General features: G+C 37.7%; 1 protein-coding gene across 3 annotated transcripts in view; it reads right to left on the bottom strand.

Annotated features, from left to right (window-relative positions):
• Positions 1 to 12,525, bottom strand: part of GPM6A (glycoprotein M6A) — a 222,281-nt gene that overhangs the window by 64,431 nt on the left and 145,325 nt on the right. The gene's annotated exons all lie outside the window — the stretch shown is intronic.

The following is a 12,525-nucleotide window of genomic DNA, read 5'->3' as shown; positions in this document are numbered from 1 at the left end:
CTTACTTCTCTGTAAGCCCAATAAATAATTTCTTGGAAATACCATTAACACACACAACTGACTGTATTGTAGGTAATTCTGTAGTACTCCTGAATGAGTCAAGGAGTCTAGTCATACATCTACCCAGGTCACATGAATGAATTTCTGTTTTCATTCATTAGCCTTTTGCTTGATGACTTCTGTGTATCAGTCATTACAATGAGCTCAGGAGGTTTGGAAAGAATTAGTCATAACCCTTGACATCAGTGAGTTAGCAGGCTATCAGTAAAGAAAACTGAAGTCAGGCAGGTATAAGGTGAGATTAGGGAAAGCTTTCCTACAAGAGGTAACCATTGCATTGAGCCTTGAAAGATGACTTGGTGTTTTGTTGGTAAGAGAGAGAGTAAGAGGAGAAAAGGCTTCAAGGGTTGAGCGTGTCACCACAGGAGCTAAGGTCTGATGCATCAGGAATTTCAGGCTATTCAGATGATTAGGGGTCTAGTATGTTCTAGAAGGTTATAGGAGTTAGAGGTGGTGATGAAGGAGGCAGTAAGAGTTAAAGAAAGAACAGAGTGTAGGGTTATGTTACAAGGTGATGAGGAGTCACTGAAGGATGCTCTGCAAGATGGAGTACTGAGGGAGAGAAAGAAATAAGAGTGAACATTTAGGAGATTAATGACATGGTCCAGTCAAGAGATGACAAGCTACTGGGATATGGTAGAACCATTTGTTGAATTTGACAGGATAAAATATGGAGCGAGCAAAAGGGAAAACACAGACAAACATAAATTTGAGTTGTCCCTGGGATATAAAAGCCTAGATATCTAACAGGCAATAGAATATGTAATCTGGAAAAATCTCAGAGCTAAGATATATGAATTTATGGAACATCTGTATATAATGGAAGAAATACCCTAGATAATAATGCCATTATTAATAGTTGTACACTGTTGAATTGGTCTTGGAAAATGACCTGCATGATAAGCACTGAAAGAACAAGTAAAATAAACTGCTCCTTTGATAAGACACTGGCCTCCCAAAGTGAATTGAGATTATAAGCATAGATAGCAACTTTGAGTATAAAAAGAATATTATCTATTTGATGAAGAAACATAGCAAAACAATGGAGGCAAATATGGGACAATCAATAGATTTAGGAAAGTATAAAGGAGCCTTACTCTGGGATGTGTACAACCTCTGAGATGGTTCCCAGCGATACTTAGGGTATTGATGCCTTTAAGAAATTCTTCCCACATTGCATTGGGTCCTATCTGTGTAACCGAAGGGTAGGACAGATGTCACACGGTGTCACTTCTGTAGCTAGTTTATAAAGGGCACAGCAGCTTCAATCACTCTGAGAGAAGCTACCAGCCAAGCCATGAAGATGCCCAAGCAGTCCTGTGGAAAGGCTCACATGGGAAGGAACTGAGACTTCCTGCTGACATCCAGGACAACATGGCAGGAGCAGCCTGTGAGTGAGTCACCTCGGAAGTGGACCCTCCAGCCGTTAGACCATCATGTGACCACAGACCCCACGGACATGTGACTTCAGTCTACTGCAAGACTGATCCAGGAGAAGCCTGATCTAAGACTGTCGAGCCAAGCTACTCCCAGAGGAACAGCAGGGTATGAAAAAGTGTTTATTGTTGCTTTATGTTGCTAGAGTTTGGTATTCAGCAATAAATAGCTGACATAGGATGCACACTGCAGCCCAGTGACACAAGTGGGGAGTACACACAGTTCTTCTGGTCCCTCCAGCAAGGGTAAGGGCCAACATGAATGCTCATTATACCGAAGTCCTCACCATAAATGGTATTTCTTTACAAGGAAAGTAACAATCTATCATGTACACAGTCAGAGATTGGGTAGATCAGAGACTGGGTAAATTTACACCCCTAAATTTATAATTCACGAACAATATACCACCAGCGAGACAGGTAGCAGGAGGAAGGACCTCTCCCCATTAACAGATGGAAAAACTGAGGCTTAGAAACAAAAAGCACCAGAAGTGAACCTCCCAAAAATATATATGAAATGAGAAATCATCTAAAAGAACCAGGTAGGCCTACAGGAAAATGTTACTACAGGAAGAAGAAGGGAGAGCAGCCTTGTATCCAAAAAAGAAGAAAGATCACCCTTGGTTGATGAACAAAAAAACTCTCCTAGAACAAAAATAAAAGTGAAAATCACAGATTATAGATCTTTAAACAGATTAGCAAGCAACAGAATAACAAGTGGATTAAAAGCCTAATGTTATTATAAAATAAATAAAATAATATAACGTTGATTATATAATTGCAAACACATTATAGAACCTTCCATTTCAAACCACAGAAAAAGAATGGGAGAGTGACCAGTGCAGTGTGTTGGGGGAAGGTCTGCCCTGGGGCAGGGAGGCCTCAGTCTGATCATGGCTGCCCTCACTTCAGGCCAGTGGAGGGAACTGAGGCAACACAGCTAACCTCTCCAAGCCTCTGCTTCCTAAACTGTTAGACCAGGATAATATCAAAGAGCTACTGTGAGGTTTAAAATATGTATTAGTTATTTTAAAACACCCAGCACAGACCTGAGACATAAAAACAAAGAGCTTAGCAAATAGCGTTTTCTCTTGTTTACCTCATTTCCTTTTTAAAAATTGGAAAAATTAGGAACAGACATAAGAAAACAGAGGCATTTCGCTTTCTCATCAGTAACGTTTTTCTGAAAATGAACAACAACTTTTGAGAACTCAATACTGAGTAGTAAATAATATGACGAAAAAGTCTTCAACGTGGCTAGAATCAGTCAAATCTGCTGGCTTCCTCGGTTTAATTCCAAGCACGTGAGTCTACATGTGAGAAATCTTTCCAACTGCACGGCACTGCATAAATGTGAATTGTTTCTTGGGAGAAATGGGCAGAGGCCATCAGGCTGAGCCACCAGGGAGTAAATAGCAAATTAAGTCTAGAAATGACCATTTTTGTAGATGCTAAAAGGAACATCGAGAAAACTTCTTTAGATTTACAAAAACAAGGAATGTTTTTCGGTGATTGCTCCCAGGGTTGTAACAGTATGAAAGTCCTGGTGTATAAAAATAAACACAAGATAATGAGCACATCTCTCTGGCCCTCCACTGGGCACAGCAGGAAAAGCAAAGTCTCAGCACACAGACATCAGTTTACCTCCAGTGCCCAGGAGGCAGTCAGCTTTCTATTTAACCCTTTAAAAGCTGCCAGGACATCAGGTTTTGTTTCCAAATCCACGTGAATTTATACAAGGCAGTCCATCTCTTCTGTTTATAAGCAAATCAGAGTCACAAAATTGCTAGACTCCACTCTCCTTGGCAGTGGGGATTGGCTTTTGACCGTAATGTGTGACAAGCAACAAACAGTTATATTATAAAAATATTATGCAAAATGAAATCTTTAGTTCACATGTTCAGCCAACCAGAAACCATCAAGCCCCCACCCAGGGGCCAGCACAGCCAGGGCGTGGGTGGCTCTGAGGGCCCTTCAGGGCTTGTGAGTCTCTGGGGAAATGTCTGATGAAAGTGTCCAGCTACCTGTGGCTGTGGCTATGTGAATTTTCTGTAAGTGGTTATCTGCTTTATGATGACGACTTCCTTCAGAAAAGGAAGTGGTTTTTGTGACTTTTCATACATGGAACCAAACAAAACAGAAGGTAAAGAAATCTAAGATGATGAGAAGACAAGATCATGTTCTTATTTACAAGTAGATAATTCTTCAAGACAACTTAGCACGAAAGATAAAAAAATCAAGATGAAAAAGTAATTGAATCTTTTTATAAAAAGTGTAAAATGCTCTCTTCCTGTGCCCGTTTTTCCCCTCTTCTGACTAAATAATTTTTGTTGTGAATTTTGAGGGTATTTTCCTCTTTCTTGAAAAAGACTTCAGAACTATCCTGACAGTCTCCCTACACAACTTAAAAGACAACTCGGTTTAGTTACTGACAGATTATGAGTATAAACCTTATATTTGATACTCTATATTTTCCTTGAAAATTTATACAAGAACCATTTATACATGAATCTATTAATGATTGTTATCCTGAAAATGAATCTTGGGTTTGGGGGAGGGCTAAATGGGGCTGTTAATTTTTGTCTTATATCTTCCCATAGATTTTAATGTTTACCATGATTGCACACAGCTTTGTAGTGAAAGAAAAATCTAGTATCTCTAAAATATGAGGAATTTTATTTTAATGAGGGGCGATAACAGTTCTCTCTTTCAGAGGGAAGGGATTTTATTCTTTGGAATACAAACGCAAAGAATATAAAAATGCTCTTTTTTTTTTTTCACCTAAATCTAAAACACTGTCTCCTCAAATCAAATTGACCCATGTGGTTACACAGTTTCCAAGCAATTCCCAAGAACAGGTTATTGACATCAAATTGTGGGTTAATGATGCTCAGAATGGACAGATCTACTAGAAGGCATCTGAGAAAAGCCCAAACAACTAATACAACATTTCTTGAATTATTTTTTTATCTCTTACACCTTTTCAAGTTATAGAACTCTAGGGTATTTTACAAAAATTTATTCGAAAGACTCTGAGGTTAATGAAATATGTTGAGAACTTTAAGATTAAATCAAGATCTAAATGCAGATTATAAATTAGAGGAAAATTAGAGGAAAAGAATAGATATTGTTTATATAAACTGAACACTTGGGGAATACTGATAAAACGACATAGCTCCTGAATAGTGAATTATTGTCAATAAATAAATGCAGACAGACAGAAAGAGAGAGAATGACAGAGAGTGATATATAACAAGATCTTTGCTTGGGAATTAAAAAAATAGAAAAATAGAACTTTTAAAATGAGAGATGCTCATCCGGGTATGTCTGAAATGTGAGTAGTAGTGATGGAAGATCAAAAGGTACAGGAATAACAGCTAAAGACATTAAAGCTTACTTCACACCAGGGTCCTGTATTAAGGCCTCATATTTCCTTTATGTGGAGGATGCTACTGTCATCCTGAATTTACTGACACAGAATCTCATGTACAGACGTGAAGACACGTTCTAAAATTCAACCACCCTGAACTTCCTTAGAAACTGAAACGGTGGCCCTCACTTAAGAGCCCACGACTGTAAGCACTACGCTGCTGCACACAATAGGATCTCAATAAACACGTGTTGAATGAATGAAATGAAAATTAATGTTATTACAATTTAACATTGTATTTGTATTAAAATACAAGGTTCCTCTACCAATATTTCAGGTGGATGTTGATCCACAAAAGTTACGCACTTTTATTCAGTTTTTTATGTCTATTTTGGATAACTAAATGGGCTGGTAACAGACTCCAGAAATAAATACGACCGTGTCACGGGCAGGCGCAGGTGACTGCTTTTTCTTTCCCTGCAACCTCCAGGGTGAGACCTTAATTCAAATACTAAGAACTCCAGAAACAAAACCAAAATGGATTACTGCTTTCAAACAGAGCTGCCCATCTACAGAGACAGAAGGGGCTGGAAAACTGGAAGGGGACAGGGGTAGGCACTGCTCACGGCAGGGAGGCTCCTCTCTGGGGTAACGAAAAAGTTCTAAAATGAGACAGTGCTGATGGCTTCAAAACTCTGCCTCTACACTAAAAACCAATGAATTGCGAACTTCAAGTGGGAGAATGTTATGATATGTGAATTAATTTTCCATGAATCTGTTAAAAATAGATGCTGCTACAATTTTTTTCATAAAGAATCCAATGCCTGATAATATATTTTGCAATATTTCTGCAATTTATTTCATTATTTATGTCTCTACTTCCAAAAATTTACTTTTTTTTAAAAAAGGAATCTTTCCCATTGGGTGGTCATCAATCAGCTCATATAAAATCTGTTTCCTTCCTGCTACTGTCAAGTATTTTTTCTTTTAATGGTATGCTATTTTTAATAACCATGTTATTTTGATTAATATTAAAATTTTTAGGTTTTAAATACAGCATGACTTACTTAATGACCAATGAAACTTAATTTCACTTTCCACTTAATGACGTGTCAAATTCTTAACACTTGCAGTGTGGCCTTGTTAAACGTAGTTTATTCAGGGAATAAAAAGCAATGATGTAGAATAACCCCAGACTATTTAATTACAAACTCTTCACTTAACCGTGTGAAGCCGACCATTCTCCAGGTCTCAATGATAAACTTTAAGTAATAATATTGACTTCTTATAGAAACAGATCTTCTATGATCAGAAAACAGGCAGTTTTTTTCCTAAACAGTCTTCTACATATCCAAAGAAAATAACTTCTTCTCCAATAGAAATTTTTTTAATTTTGAAAATCCTAAGCTACTGTTGATTTTAAACCAAATATAAACAGTGCCCACGTGAAGTTCTGTAGTTAGTGATATTAGAATTCCCCAGCGCTTTTCAAGCAGCCATGTGGAACATAATTGGGAAATGCTGTTTAGTCAATAAATGATTTATTTGACCTCTTTATGGTTGCAGTAAAATGCATAAACATAAAAGTCACCATTGTAGATATTTTAAAATAGACAATTCTGTGTATTTAGTGTATTCATAATGTTCTGCACAACCATCACCACCATCTGGTTCCAGAACATTTCCATTGTCCCTAAAGGAACCTTCATACCGATTAAGCAATAGTTCACTTCCTCCTTTTGCCCAGCACCAGGCAGTGACACATCTGCTTTCTGTCTCTATGGATTCACCCATTCTGAACATTTCATATAAACGAAACATACAGTACATGTCATTTTGGGTCTGGCTTCTTTCACTTAGCATAATTTTTTCAAGATGCATCCAGGGTGGAGCGTGTCAGTACTCCATTCCTTTTCATGGCTGCATATACTCCACTGTGTGTATATATCATATTTCTTTCGTCCATTCAACAGTCTACAGACTTTTGGCTACTATTTTAGCAGTTAATTTTGCTTGCTTTTACAGAATATATAAATGCCATGGGATATGTTTCTTAAATACAAATTGAGAAAACAAGAATATAAAATTTGGGGAATTTTCTTTTCTCTAAAGAGGAAAAAAAACTTTTTTTCTATTAAAAAGCTCACCCTTCACATAGTAAAGATAACATGGATACCTTCAGGGAAGAAACTCACTGAATTTCAAGGATATAATGAAATGCCTGGATTGATAGCCAAGAACTTACTTGTCGTATCAACAGGATATCTTGTATACATCTCAGACCTCAGATGTCTGAATTATCTCCAACACCATATTACGTTTTCTTTAGCCTTCTCCATTTCTATGAAATGGCAATCCATTCACCTAGTGACTCAAGCCCAAAGCCCCGTAGCCATCCTTCACACACTCTTCTCTTTCATTTTCACTATAAATTCCACCTCCAAATCCTGAGTATTTGATGTGCAAAGGGCTTGAGCTCCTCCACTCTTCTTTATTTCCACTGCCATCAACTAGACTGAGTCACCATCACCTGTTATCTGGGCTGTGCCCTCTTGCCTTGACCATCTCAAATTTATTCTCCACCAAAAAGACTGAAGGGACTCTCTTAAGAATGTAAATAAATTATACCACTCCCTGCCTTAAACCCTTTGGAAACTTTCTGTTATCCCTAAAATAAAATCCCAACCCTCAGTACACCCTCAGTCTCTATCACCCCAATTCCGACTCGCTCCACAAATTCTTCCAACAGCCCCCTTCCTTGTTATGCCCCATCGATCCCAGGCTTTTGTCAGCATCCTCCCTGCACCACACTGTTCTAGAACTTCCCCAAATTCTGTTCTAATTCTCCTGCTGTCACCAAATCACTCTTCACCTAAACAACTTCCCTGTCATCTTTCAGCCTCTACTCACATGTCATGTTCTCCAAACCACCTGTCAACCCCCCTCGTCACACTCCAGGTGCCCCAGTGCTTTTCCTTTTAAATGAACTTAATTTTTTTCTTAGCACTTAATGTAGCTTATTATTATCCATATATTTGGCTGTTTATTTGTTTAATCTCCCATTCCCACGGTAGATTGTAAATTTATTGGGGCTTTTTATAGTAAGAAAAAAAATCCCTCTTTTAAGTAAAACCATTACAGATCAATTAAGTGCATCTTATTCTTTGGTCTCTAAAGTAGGTCATTTAATTAAGATGTTTCTAAATATCAGAAATTTGGGATAGTGTTTTCATTAACTTCATTTCACCTTTTGAATTTTACAGATGAAGAAAATAAAATACTTGCCAAGGTAAGGATTCTGTAGAGCAGCAGGTCAATCTTTGTTAGAAAAACAGTGCTCAGTGAAACAAGCCTCTATCTGGAGGAAAAAAAAAATCTGAAGGGATGTCAATTCAAATTACAGGAGTGATTTCGATGAAAGCAATTTCAATCTACACTAATCAGTTGAGTTTTGGTCATTAGCTTCATTTTTCTCTTTTTCTTTTCTTTTTTCCTCACTCAGTTGCACTTGACTGTCTTTAATGTATCGATTTGTAAGTTGAATAGACAGAAGTTCATCGAATACACCCACTGCTGGTGCAGTTCTGGACTTGACATTAGGATTTCCAATGGCGTATTAGAGTGTCCGTGTGTCCACTCACTCTTCACCTCTGAGTTTTCCCCACTAGTCGTAACCTTTCTCTGCAGTTAATGAACCGAACCAGCTGGCTTTTCGCCATCGCCTTTCAGGGCATGGAGGGACCATGCAGTCAGAGGTGAGAGCTGCCATTCTTTTCTTTCTTTTGATAATGAATGAGTCTAACGCAGCTTCTGGAAGTAAAGTCTATTAGGACTGTTTAAATATTCAGCAGGCACGTCAAGTCTCCTGAAGACACATACCTTTCTTCTAAAAGAAGTTAGAGAATTTATGGAAATAATCAAGGGCTACAGATGGAACAGCTTTTTGAAAGCCAAGATTCAAAATCTGCCCCCTTTTTGGCAGCCAAGAGCCACATATGTCGTGTCGAGGTGACACTCCTGTGGGGGACAGGAAGAGGACTTCTCTATACATGAAAACTACTTGTACTCTAGCCAGAGAAAATGTGTTTGCACCACGTGCAGCAAACCTTTGCCCAAACCAGAAACCCCTGACTGGACCGCTAGGCCATTTAAACCTCAAAAGACTCCTGACCAATATACTGTCTGGTCTTACAAACCAGAAAACAAACACCTTTTAGAAAATAGATTTTCCCAGAGGAAATACTTTTCACATTTGTTAATTTCTTTTTTTATAGGAGATTTGGCATATTGTATGCCATCAAATCAAATATGGGGCTGTAGTTAGGACTTCAGCCACTGAATAACACATTTGAGGATTTCTGTAATTCTCTGTTTTGTTCACTCCGTGGACTAGCTGGAAAGTTGGAGTCTGCTGAGACATGAGTTCACCAGACACAGACTTGGCACCAAGAACTCAGATGTGTGGTGAGGATAACTGAAGGACTCGTTCACTCTAGAACATTCCAAGGCCTCCAGGCTTCTCCCACTAGGAGAAATATCAACTTGTAGGTGATATCTGAGGCGCCATCTATCACAGAGGCAGGAGAACCGGGGAGTCTGCTTGGGAGACTCAAGGAGATACCACATTTTCCAGGAGCTTAAGAGTTACAGCATTTAGTTTGGCATCTTCCAAAGTGGATAGTACTTTTATATTCAAATCTCCAACCTAGGTAAAAATACAACTAAAAAGGAACGTCCATTAATAGCAACAGTGTGCCTCATGTTTATCTAGAAAGTGAAAGAATTTCTACTTCAATTATCATCTGATTTTGAATTACTACTTGATTACAACACGATGGTGCTCAACTTGACAAGCATAATTCTAAGAAAAAGCTTTCACCTGATTAAGATAAGAAACAACAGGAAATGCTTAAAAGTGGTTTTTAAAAAAAAGACTCTATTTTTAAACTGAAAAGGAGGGAATACTCCCAAACTCATTCTATGAAGCCACCATCACCCTGATACCAAAACCAGGCAAAGACACTACAAAAAAAGAGAATTATAGGCCAATATCACTGATGAACATAGACGCCAAAATCCTCACCAAAATTTTAGCAAACAGAATCCAACAACACATAAAAAAGATTATATATCATGACCAAGTGGGGTTCATCCCAGGGACACAAGGCTGGTTCAACATATGCAAATCAATCAATGTAATACATCACATCAACAAGAGAAAGGACAAAAACCACATGATCATCTCAATCGATGCAGAAAAAGCATTTGATAAAATTCAACACCCATTTATGATAAAAACTCTTGCCAAAGTGGGTATAGAGGGAACATATCTCAACATAATATAAGCTATATATGACAAACCTACAGCCAGCATAGTACTCAACGGTGAAAAACTCAAAAGCTTCCCACTAAAATCTGGGACAAGGATGCCCACTATCACCACTCCTATTCAACATAGTCCTAGAAGTCCTAGCCACAGCAGTCAGGCAAGAGAAAGAAATAAAAGGGATCCAAATTGGAAAAGAAGAGGTAAAAGTGTCATTATATGCTGATGACATGTTACTATATATAGAAAACCCTAAAAGGTCCACACAAAAGCTACTAGAGCTGATTAAAGAATTCAGCAAAGTAGCAGGTTACAGAATTAACATTCAAAAATCAGTTGCATTTCTTTACACTAACGATAAATCAACAGAAGAAGAAAGTAAGGAAACAATCCCCTTTAAAATAGCACCCAAAGTAATAAAATATCTGGGAATAAATCTAACCAAGGAGGTGAAAGAATTATACACAGAAAACTATAAACCATTGATGAAGGAATTTAAAGAAGACTTTAAAAAATGGAAAGATATTCCATGCTCTTGGATTGGAAGAATCAATATTGTTAAAATGGTCACACTGCCCAAGGCAATCTACAGATTTAAAGCAATCCCTATCCAATTACCCAGGACATATTTCACAGAACTAGAACAAATCATAATAAAATTTATATGGAACCATCAAAGACCTAGAATTGCCAAAGCATTACTGAAGAGAAAGAAAGAGGCTGGAGGAATAACTCTCCCAGACTTCAGACAATACTATAGAGCTACAGTCATCAAGACAGCATGGTATTGGTACCAAAACAGACATATAGACCAATGGAACAGAATAGAGAGCCCAGAAATGAACCCACAAACTTTTGGTCAACTCATCTTCGACAAAGGAGGCAAGAATATACAATGGAATAAAGACAGTCTCTTCAGCAAATGGTGTTGGGAAAACTGGACAGCAGCATGTAAAACAATGAAGCTAGAACACTCCCTTACACCATATACAAAAATCAACTCAAAATGGATTAAAGACTTAAACATAAGACAAGATACAATAAACCTCCTAGAGGAAAACATAGGCAAAACATTATCTGACATACATCTCAAAAATTTTCTCCTAGAAGAAATAAAAGCAAGAATAAACAAATGGGACCTAATGAAACTTACAAGCTTCTGCACAGCAAAGGAAACCAGAAGTAAAACAAGAAGAAAACCTACAGAATGGGAGAAAATTTTTGCAACTGAAACTGACAAAGGCTTGATCTCCAGAATATATAAGCAGCTCATACGACTCAATAAGAAAAAAATAAACAACCCAATCCAAAAATGGGCAGAAGACCTAAACAAGCAATTCTCCAAGGAAGACATACAAATGATCAAAAAGCACATGAAAAAATGCTCAATATCACTAATTATCAGAGAAATGCAAATCAAAACTACAATGAGGTATCACCTCACACCAGTCAGAATGGCCGTCATTCAAAAATCCACAAATGACAAATGCTGGAGAGGCTGTGTGAAAGGGGAACCCTCCTACACTGCTGGTGGGAATGCAGTTTGGTGCAGCCACTATGGAAAACAGTGTGGAGATTCCTCAAAAGACTAGGAGTAGACTTACCATATGACCCAGGAATCCCACTCCTGGGCTTGTATCCAGAAGGAAATCTACTTCAGGATGACACCTGCACCCCAATGTTCATAGCAGCACTATTTACAATAGCCAAAACATGGAAACAGCCTAAATGTCCATCAACAGGTGACTGGATAAAGAAGAGGGTGTATTTTTTACAATGGAATACTACTCAGCCATAAAAACTGACAACATAATGCCATTTGCAGCAACATGGATGCTCCTGGAGAATGTCATTCTAAGTGAAGTAAGCCAGAAAGAGAAAGAAAAATACCATATGAGATCGCTCATATGTGGAATCTAAAAAACAAAAACAAACAAACAAAAACAAAGCGTAAATACAGGACAGAAATAGACTCACAGACAGAGAATACAGACTTGTGGTTACCAGGGGGTGGAGGGTGGGAAGGGATAGACTGGGATTTCAAAATTGTAGAATAGATAAACAAGATTACACTGTATAGCACAGGGAAATATACACAAAATGTTATGATAACTCACAGAGAAAAAAATGTGCCAATGAGTGTGTATATGTCCATGAATGACTGAAAAATTGTGCTGAACACTGGAATTTGACACATTGTAAAATGATTAAAAATCAATAAAAAATGTTAAAAAAAAAGACTATTTTTAGACTGTGAATGTTGTATAAAAAAGTACAAAATGTTCTAGAAAGGAAGTGTCATGTCAGTTTTGTGTCACTGATTAAATAGATTG

This window comes from Camelus ferus, chromosome 26, assembly GCF_009834535.1.
Source record: "Camelus ferus isolate YT-003-E chromosome 26, BCGSAC_Cfer_1.0, whole genome shotgun sequence".
NCBI classification, from domain to species: domain Eukaryota; kingdom Metazoa; phylum Chordata; class Mammalia; order Artiodactyla; family Camelidae; genus Camelus; species Camelus ferus.
The sequence above is the reverse complement of the archived record's forward strand: the minus strand, read 5'-3'. Positions and strand labels throughout refer to the sequence as shown.